Consider the following 10,106-nt stretch of genomic DNA (forward strand, 5'->3'; position numbering starts at 1 on the left):
AAGGAGAGAAAGGGAGGGGGAGAAATCAGTGTTCATGGTGTCAGGTTGGAGGCTACTCTGAGGTCTTGATTCTTCAACCAGGGAGCGGCGTCATCATGGTAATAGTGGAGTCCATAGATCACATGTCAGATTGGCAAAGGAGACTGGAATTAAAATGGGTGGTCACCAGGAAAACCCAGCTTTTGTGGTGGGCAGTGCTTGACAAAGCCTTCTCTCCCTTCTCTCTGTTTCCATTCCCCATTCTGACTCTGCTCTTATCCCTACTCTTCCCCTTATCTGCCCATCACCTCTCTGTGGTGCCCCTCCTCCTTCCCTTTTACACATGGTCCACTCTCCTCTCAGATTAATTATTCTTCAGACCTTTACCTTTTCCACCTATTACCTCCCAGCTCCTCACTTCATAGCCCCCTCCCCAACTCATCCAGCTTTCCTTTCATGGCTTCACCAACTTGCCAATTTTGTCTCCTTTCCCCCCATCTTTTTATTCTGGCTACTTTTTCCTTCTTTTCCACTCCTGACAAAGGATCTCAGCCTGAAATGTCTCCATAGACAGTTTCTGACCAGATAAATTCCTCCAGCATTTTGTGTGTGAATCACAATTAGATTACAGGATTTTAGGTAACCTTTCCTTATGTTAATTATGATATACAATTACAATATATCACAATTAAGATATACAGTATATTGCGATATACAATATACAATTTGGAGAAGGAAGTCTGAGAATCGGAGCAGGAGTGCGGCGGGAGCCATTTTGATTTTTTCATCGGAGTTAAGAGAGGCGGGACTGTGCAGGCGTGTGACATCGGGCAGTGAAGCATGGAAGATTTAAAAGGAACACAGCCTTATATAGCGGGCAGCGTCGTTTGTGGGGCAGCAGAGTGAGCCGGGAGCAGAGTGAAGGCTTAAGGGCTTGGGCTCAACGGGCTCAGGTGGAAACGGGCAAGGCAAGGTAAGTTTAGTTTTTAAATTTTCCTGTTATTTGAGGAAAGGAGGAATTATGAGTGTGAGGGCAGCTTGTTGTTCTCAGTGTCGGATGTGGGAGGTCCTAGAGTCTCCTAGCCTCCCAGGTGTCCACATCTGCGCCAGGTGCGCCGAGCTGCAGCTCCTAAGGGACCGTGTTAGGGAACTGGAGCTGCAGCTCGATGACCTTCATCTGGTCAGGGAGAGTGAGGAGTTGATAGAGAGGAGTTACAGGCAGGTGGTCACACCGGGACCACGGGAGGCAGACGTGGGTCACGGTTAGGAGGGGGAAGGGGAAGAGTCAGGTACTAGAGAATACCCCAGTGGTTGTACCCCTTGACAATAAGTACTCCTATTTGAGTACTGTTGGTGGGGACAGCCTACCTAGGGGAAGCAACAGTGGCTGTGCCTCCAGCACAGAGTCTGGCCCTGTAGCTCAGAAGGGTAGGGAAAAGAAGGCAGTAGTAATAAGGGACTCGATAGTTAGGGGGTCAGATAGGCGATTCTGTGGACGCAGTCAGGAGACTCGGATGGTAGTTTGCCTCCCTGGTCCCAGGGTTCGGGATGTTTCTGATTGTGTCCAAAATATCCTGAAGTGGGAGAGTGAAGAGCCAGAGGTCATGGTACATATAGGTACCAATAACATCGGTAGGAAAAGGGAAGAGGTCCAGAAAGGAGAATTATGGGAGTTAGGAAGGGAGTTGAGAAGAAGGACCGCAAAGGTAATAATCTCGGGATTACTGCCTGTGCTACATGACAGTGAGAGTGGGAATGGAATGAGGTGGAGGATAAATACATGGCTGAGCTATTAGAGCAGGGGGCAGGGATTCAAGTTTCTGGCTCATTGGGACCTCTTTTGGGGCAGGTGTGACCAGTACAAAAAGGATGGGTTACACTTGAATCCTAGGGGACCAAAATCCTGGTGGGGAGATTTCCAAAGGATACTGGGGAGACTTTAAAAGAGAATGGTTGGGGGGTGGGAATCAAATTGAAGAGACTAGGAGAGAGGAGGTTAGTTCACAAATAGAGAAATCTAGTAGATAGTGTGTGAGGGAGGATAGGCAGGTGACAGAGAAGGGGAGCGCTCAGACCAAAGATGTAGGGGAGAAGGAAGAAAATGATAATAAATTTGTTTTCACCGTTAGGGATAAACAGAGAGTAAGAGGTGGAGAGTTTCTTAAATGCATCTATTTTAATGCTAGGAGCATTGTAAGAAAGGTGGATGAGCTTAGAGCATGGATTGATACCTGGAAATATGATGTTGCAGCCATCAGTGAAACATGGTTGCAGGAGGGGTGTGATTGGCAACTAAATATTCCTGGATTTCGTTGCTTCAGGTGTGATAGAATCGGAGGGGCAAGAGGGGCAGGTACTGCATTGCTTGTTGGAGAAAATATTATAGCGGTGCTTTGGCAGAATAGATTAGAGGGCTCATCTAGGGAGGGTATTTGGGTGGAATTGAGAAATGGGAAAGGTGTAGTAACACTTATAGGAGTGTATTATAGACCACTTAATGGGGAGCGATAATTGGAGGAGCAAATTTGTAAGGAGATAGCAGATATTTGTAGTAAGCACAAGGTTGTGATTGTGGGAGATATTAATTTTCCACACATAGACTGGGAAGCCCATTCTGTAAAAGGGCTGGATGGTTTGGAGTTTGTAAAATGTGTGCAGGATAGTTTTTTGCAGCAATACATGGAAGTACCAACTAGAGAATGGGCAGTGTTGGATTTCCTGTGAGGGAATGAGATAGATCAGGTGACAGAGGTATGTGCTGGGGAGCACTTCAGGTCCAGTGATCACAATGCCATTAGTTTCAATGTAATTATGAAGAAGGATAGGACTGGACCCAGGGTTGAGATTTTTGATTGGAGAAAGGATAAATGTGAGGAGATGCGAAAGGAGTTAGAAGGAGTGGATTGGGACAATTTGTTTTATGGGAAGGATGTAACAGAGAAATGGAGGTCATTTAAAGGTGAAATTTTGAGGGTACAGAATCTTCATGTTCCTGTTAGGTTGAAAGAAAAGGTTAAAAGTTTGAGAGAGCCATGGTTTTCAAGGGATATTGGAAACTTGGTTAGGAAAAAGAGAGATATCTACAATGAATATAGGCAGCATGGAGTAAATGAGGTGCTCGAGGAATATACAGAATGTAAGAAGAATCTTAAAGAAATTAGAAAAGCTAAAAGAAGATACGAGGTTGCTTTGGCAAGTAAAGTGAAAATAAATCTGAAGGTTTTCTACAGTTATATTAATAGCAGAAGGATAGTGAGGGATAAAATTGGTCCCTTAGAGAATCAGAGTGGACAGGTATGTGTGGAGCCAAAAGAGACGGGGGAGATTTTGAACAATTTATTTTCTTCGGTATTCACTAAGGAGAAGGATATTGAATTGTGTAAGGTAAGGGAAACAAGTAGGGTAGTTATGGAAACTATGATGATTAAAGAAGAGGAAGTACTGGCACTTTTATAGAATATAAAAGTGGATAAGTCTCCTGGTCCTGACAGGATTTTCCCTGGGACCTTGAGGGAAGTTAGTGTAGAAATAGCAGGGGCTCTGACAGAAATATTTCAAATGTCATTAGAAACGGGGATGGTGCCGGAGGATTGGCGTATTGCTCATGTGGTCCCATTGTTTAAAAAGGGTTCTAAAAGTAAACCTAGCAATTATAGGCCTGTAAGTTTGACGTCAGTGGTGGGCAAATTAATGGAAAATATTCTTAGAGATGTTATATATATTGATCTGGACAGACAAGGTCTGATTAGGAACAGTCAACATGGATTTGTGCGTGGAAGGTCATGTTTGACAAATCTTACTGAATTTTTTGAAGAGGTTACTGGGAAAATTGATGAGTGTAAAGCAGTAGATGTTGTCTATATGGACTTCAGTAAGGCCTTTGACAAGGTTCCACTCGGAAGGTTAGTTAGGAAGATTCAATTGTTGAGTATTAATATTGAAGTAGTAAAATGGATTCAACAGTGGCTGGATGGGAAATGCCTGAGAGTATTGGTGGATAACTGTTTGTCAGGTTGGAGGCCAGTGACTAGTGGTGTGCCTCAGGGATCTGTACTGGGTCCAATGTTGTTTGTCATATACATTAATGATCTGGATGATGGGGTGATAAATTGGATTAGTAAGTATGCAGATGATAGTAAGGTAGATGGCATTGTGGATAATGAAGTAGGTTTTCAAAGCTTGCAGAGAGATTTAGGGCAGTTAGAAGAGTGGGTGGAAAGATGGCAGATGGAGTTTAATGCTGATAAGTGTGAGGTGCTACATTTTGGTAGGAATAATCCAAATAGGACATACATGGTAAATGGTAGGGCATTGAAGAATGCAGTAGAACAGAGTGGTCTAGGAATAATGATACATCATTCCCTGAAGGTGGAATCTCATGTGGATAGGATGGCGAAGAAAGCTTTTGGTATGCTGGCCTTTATAAGTCAGAGCATTGAGTATAGGAGTTGGGATGTAATGTTAAAATTGTATAAGGCTTTGGTGAGGCCAAATTTGGAGTATTGTGTACAGTTCTGGTCACCAAATTATAGGAAAGATGTCAACAAAATAGAGAGAGTACAGAAGAGATTTACTAGAATGTTACCTGGGTTTCAGCACCTAAGTTACAGAGAAAGGTTGAACAAGTTGGGTCTTTATTCTTTGGAGCGTAGAAGGTTGAGCGGGGACTTGTTAGAGTTATTTCAAATTATGAGGGGAATAGATAGAGTTGACGTGGATAGGCTTTTTCCATTGAGGGTAGGGGAGATTCAAACAAGAGGACATGAGTTAAGAGTTAAGGGGCAAAAGTTTAGGGGTAACACGAGGGGGAACTTCTTTACTCAGAGAGTGGTAGCTGTGTGGAACGAGCTTCCAGTAGAAGTGGTAGAGGCAGGTTCGATTTTGTCATTTAAAAAAAAATTGGATAGGTATATGGACAGGAAAGGAATAGAGAGTTATGGGCTGAGTGCAGGTAGGTGGGACTAGGTGAGAGTAAGCATTTGGCACGGACTAGAAGGGCTAAGGTGGCCTGTTTCTGTGCTGTAATTGTTATATGGTTATATGGTTGTGTGGTTATACTGAGTCATGAAAAGAAAGGAGATTGCATCAGTAGTGTTAATGTCTACGTGTTTGAGACACACTCTTAACTGGTGCTTTGGAGCTTTTCCAGATTGTTTTCTGTCTAATTTCCTGTAGCAGCTCCATTACTTGGTGGTAAAATGTCATCAGAACCTGAACCAACATGTTACAATGGAATAATGTATCGTATGAAACATATCTGTACAATCACATGAATAGGTATATTCTGCTTCAATTGTACTGGATACAAAAACAATGAAATCAAAGTCCTCTCTGCTTGAGCTGGCTGATAGCTAGAAAATTGGTCATTCCGATTGGTGCATTCCTCACCCAGTGTCAAGCATGAGCCAGTAATCTTTGGCAGATCAGAGGTGGAGAGGGTCAGTAACTTTAAACTTCTGGGTGTCACTATTTCAGAGGACCTGTTCTGGACCCATCCTATAAATATTATCATGAAGAAAGCACAACAGCGCCTCTACTTCCTCAGGAGTCTGCAGAGGTTCGGCATGTCATTGAAAATCTTGGCAAACTTCCATAGCTGTGTGGTGGAAAGTGTATTGATTGGCTGCATTATAGTCTGATATGGGAACACCAATGCCTTTCAGCGGAAAACCCTACAGAAGGTAATGGATTTGGCCCAGTCCATCATGAGCAAAGTCCTCCCAACCATTGAGCACACGTACATGAAAGGTTACCATAGAAAAGCAGCATTCATCATCAAAGATCCTCACCACTCAGACAAGAACAGTTATTATCCCTCAGCCATCAGACTCTTGAACAAAAGGGGATAACTACACTCATTGAAGGACTCTGTTATATTGTTATTTCATGCTTGTTATTTATTACAATTTATTTATATCTGCATTTGCACAGTTTGTTTACAGTTTACAGTTACTATTCTATAGATTTGCTGAGTATGCCCACAGAAAAAGAATCTCAGGGTTGTATGTGGTGACATGTATGTACATATATGTATTCAGGCCACCTGGAGAAGAAGAATTGCAAGTTGGATACTTTGATAATAAATGAACCTTTGAACATATACATACTTGGATAATAAATTTACTTTGAACTAAAATCAAGTGAGTGACTTGAGGAATCTAAGATATGCATTAAAGGAAAAAAAGAGAGCAAAAGGGGGTCTTTAAATACCCTAGACGAATAAGATTTTGGAGATCCACAAAACAATCTATATTGGGAACAAGAAGGCAATTGACAAGGTCCTGCACATTGTCTGGATGATTAAGGCAGATGTGATCAAAAGCAAGGTGGATTCAGAATCAGAATCAGGTTTATTATCACTGGCACACTGTAGTGAAATTTGTTTTTATGGCAGCAGTACCTTGCAATAAATAAATCATTTCTTTAAGCTACAGTAAGAAATATAGAGAAGTTAGTCATGCAAAAAGAGAGCAGAAAGTGAGGTAGTGTTGGTCTGTTCAGATGAGGTAAGAAACTCTGAGTGTGTGTCTTCAAGCTGAAAGTATAGACCTGTTAGCCTGACATCAGTGGTTGGGAGGTTGTTGGAATTGATTGTTAGGGATGAGACAGAGACATAGCACCTGGACGCAGGTGACAAGATAGGGCAAAGCCAGCATGTTTTTGATATAACCATATAACAATTACAGCTCAGAAACAGGCCATCTCCGCCCTTCTAGTCCGTGCCGAACGCTTACTCTCACCTAGTCCCACCGACCTGCACTCAGCCCATAACCCTCCATTCCTTTCCTGTCCATATACCTATCCGATTTTTTTCCCCTGAAAGGAAAATCTTGCCTGATTAATTTACTGCATTTTTCTGAGGAAGTTACAGGCAGGGTAGACAAAGGAGACGAGGTGTAGATGTGGTGTACTTGGATTTTCAGAAGGTGCCACACATGAGGCTGCTGAGCAAGATAAGAGCCCATGGAATGACAGAAGTTACCAGCATGGGTGGAGCATTGGCTGATCGGCAGAAAGCAGAGAGTGGGAATAAAGGGATCCTATTCTGGCTGGCTGCCAGTTACCAGTGGAGTTCCACAGGGGTTGGTGTTGGAACCACTGCTTTTTACAATGTATGTCAATAATTGGACTGTGGGATTAATGGATTTGTGGCTAAATTAACCGATGATACAAAGATAGGTGGAGGAAACAAACAGCCTGCAGAGAGACTTAGATAGTTTAAAGGAATGGACAAAGAAGTGGCAAATGAAATACAATGGTAAACACAAAGTACACTGCAGATGCTGTGGTCAAATCAAGACGTACAAAAAAGCTGGATGAACTCAGCAGGTTGGGCAGCATCCGTTGAAAAAAGCTGTCAATGTTTCGGGTCGGGTCGGGTCGAGTCCTGACGAAGGGTCCCGACCCGAAACGTTGACAGCTTTTTTCAACAGCTGCTACCCAACCTGCTGAGTTCATCCAAATGAAGTACAATGTTGGAAAGTGTATGGTCATGCACTTTGGTGGAGGAAATAAATAGGCAGACTATTATTTAGATGGGGAGAGAATTCAAAATCCAGAGATGCAAAGGGACTTGGGAGTCCTTGTGTAGGACACCCTAAAGGTTAAGCTCGAGGTTGAGTCAGTTGTAAACAAGGCACATACAATGTTGGCATTCATTTCCAGAGGTATAGAATATAAGAGCAGGAATGTGACGATGAGGCTCTATAAGGCACTCGTGAGACCACACTTGGAGTATTGTGTGCAGTTTTGGGTTCCTTATTTTAGAAAGGATATACTGACATTGGAGAGGGTTCAGAGAAGATTCACGAGAATGATTCCAGGAATTACTGTATGAGGAACATCTGGCAACTCTTGAGCTGTATTCCCTGGAGTTAAAAGGCCTGAACAGATTAGATATCACAAAGTTATTTCCCATGGTAGGGGAGTCTAGGACAAGAGGGCATGAATTCAGGGCTGAGGGACATCCATTTGAAGCAGGTGTGGATAAATTACTTTAGTCAGAGGGTGGTAATTCTGTGGAATTTGTTGCCATGAGCAGCTGTGGAGGCCAAGTCATTGTGGGCATTTGAGGCAGAGATAGATAGGTTCTTGATTAGCCAGGGCATCGAAGGGTATGGAGGGGAAGGGAGGGGTGTGGGAATGACTGGAAGAATTGAATCAGCCCATGATTGAATGGCAGAGCAGACTCAATGGGCTGAAAGGCCTACTTCTGCTCCTATATCTTATGGTCCTATGGTCTGATGAAGGTGAGGTTGTAATCAAGAGTCTAACATGTATCTTTCCTGACATGGTTCTGTAGGATGACAGTAGGGCCAGGGATATGGCATCTGCTGTAGACCAGTTTTGATGCTCAGTGAATTGGAATGGTCAAGGTTGTCTGGGATGCTGGAGTTAATGTGTAACATGACAAACCTCTCTCAGAGCACTATATGGTGATGCATGTCACATCCAATGTGCTGTAGTCATTAAGGAACACTACCTTGTTTTCCTTAGGTATGTTGGATCTGAAGATGTGTTATGGTCAATAGACAATAGACAATAGGTCCAGAAGTAGACTATTCAGCCCTTCGAGCCTGCACCACCATTCTGAGATCATGGCTGATCAACTACTATCTATATCCGGTTCCTGCCTTGTCCCCATATCCCTTGATTCCCCTATCCATAAGATACCTATCTAGCTCCTTCTTGAAAGCATCCAGAGAATTGGCCTCCACTATCTTCCGAGGCAGTGCATTCCAGACCCCCACAACTCTCTGGGAGAAGAAGTTTTTCCTTAACTCTGTCCTAAATGACCTACCCCTTATTCTCAAACCATGCCCTCTGGTACTGGACTCTCCCAGCATCTGGAACATATTTCCAGCCTCTATCTTGTCCAATCCCTTAATAATCTTATATGTTTCAATCAGATCCCCTCTCAATCTCCTTAATTCCAGCGTGTACAAGCCCAGTCTCTCTAACCTCTCTGTGTAAGACAGTCCAGACATCCCAGGAATTAACCTTGTGAATCTACGCTGCACTTCCTCTACAGCCAGGATGTCCTTCCTTAACCCTGGAGACCAAAACTGTACACAATACTCTGGGTGTGGTCTCACCAGGGCTCTGTACAAATGCAAAAGGATTTCCTTGCTCTTGTACTCAATTCCCTTTGTAATAAAGGCCAACATTCCATTAGCCTTCTTCACTGCCTGCTGCACTTGCTCATTCACCTTCAGTGACTGATGAACAAGGACTCCTAGATCTCTTTGTATTTCTCCCTTACCTAACTCTACACCGTTCAGATAATAATCTGCCTTCCTGTTCTTACTCCCAAAGTGGATAACCTCACACTTATTCACATTAAACGTCATCTGCCAAGTATCTGCCCACTCACCCAGCCTATCCAAGTCACCCTGAATTCTCCTAACATCCTCATCACATGTCACACTGCCACCCAGCTTAGTATCATCAGCAAATTTGCTGATGTTATTCTCAATGCCTTCATCTAAATTGTTGACGTAAATTGTAAACAGCTGTGGTCCTAATACCGAACCCTGTGGCACCCCACTAGTCACCACCTGCCATTCCGAGAAACACCCATTCACCTCTACCCTTTGCTTTCTATCTGCCAACCAGTTTTCTATCCATGTCAATGTCTTCCCCCCGATGCCCTGAGCTTTGATTTTACCCACCAATCTCCTATGTGGGACCTTATCAAATGCCTTCTGAAAATCGAGGTACATTACATCCACTGGATCTCCCTTGTCTAACTTCCTGGTTACATCCTCGAAAAACTCCAATAGATTAGTCAAGCATGATTTACCCTTGGTAAATCCATGCTGGCTTGGCCCAATCTTATCACTGCTATCTAGATATACCACTATTTCATCCTTAATAATGGACTCTAGCATCTTCCCCACCACCGATGTCAGGCTGACAGGTCGATAGTTCTCTGTTTTCTCCCTCCCTCCTTTCTTAAAAAGTGGGATAACATTAGCCATTCTCTAATCCTCAGGAACTGATCCTGAATCTAAGGAACATTGGAAAATGATTACCAATGCATCCGCAATTTCCAGAGCCACCTCCTTTAGTACCCCAGGATGCAGACCATCTGGACATGGGGATTTGTCAGCCTTCAGTCCCATCAG

The sequence above is a fragment of the Hemitrygon akajei genome, chromosome 6 (assembly GCF_048418815.1).
Source record: "Hemitrygon akajei chromosome 6, sHemAka1.3, whole genome shotgun sequence".
Lineage (NCBI taxonomy): Eukaryota > Metazoa > Chordata > Chondrichthyes > Myliobatiformes > Dasyatidae > Hemitrygon > Hemitrygon akajei.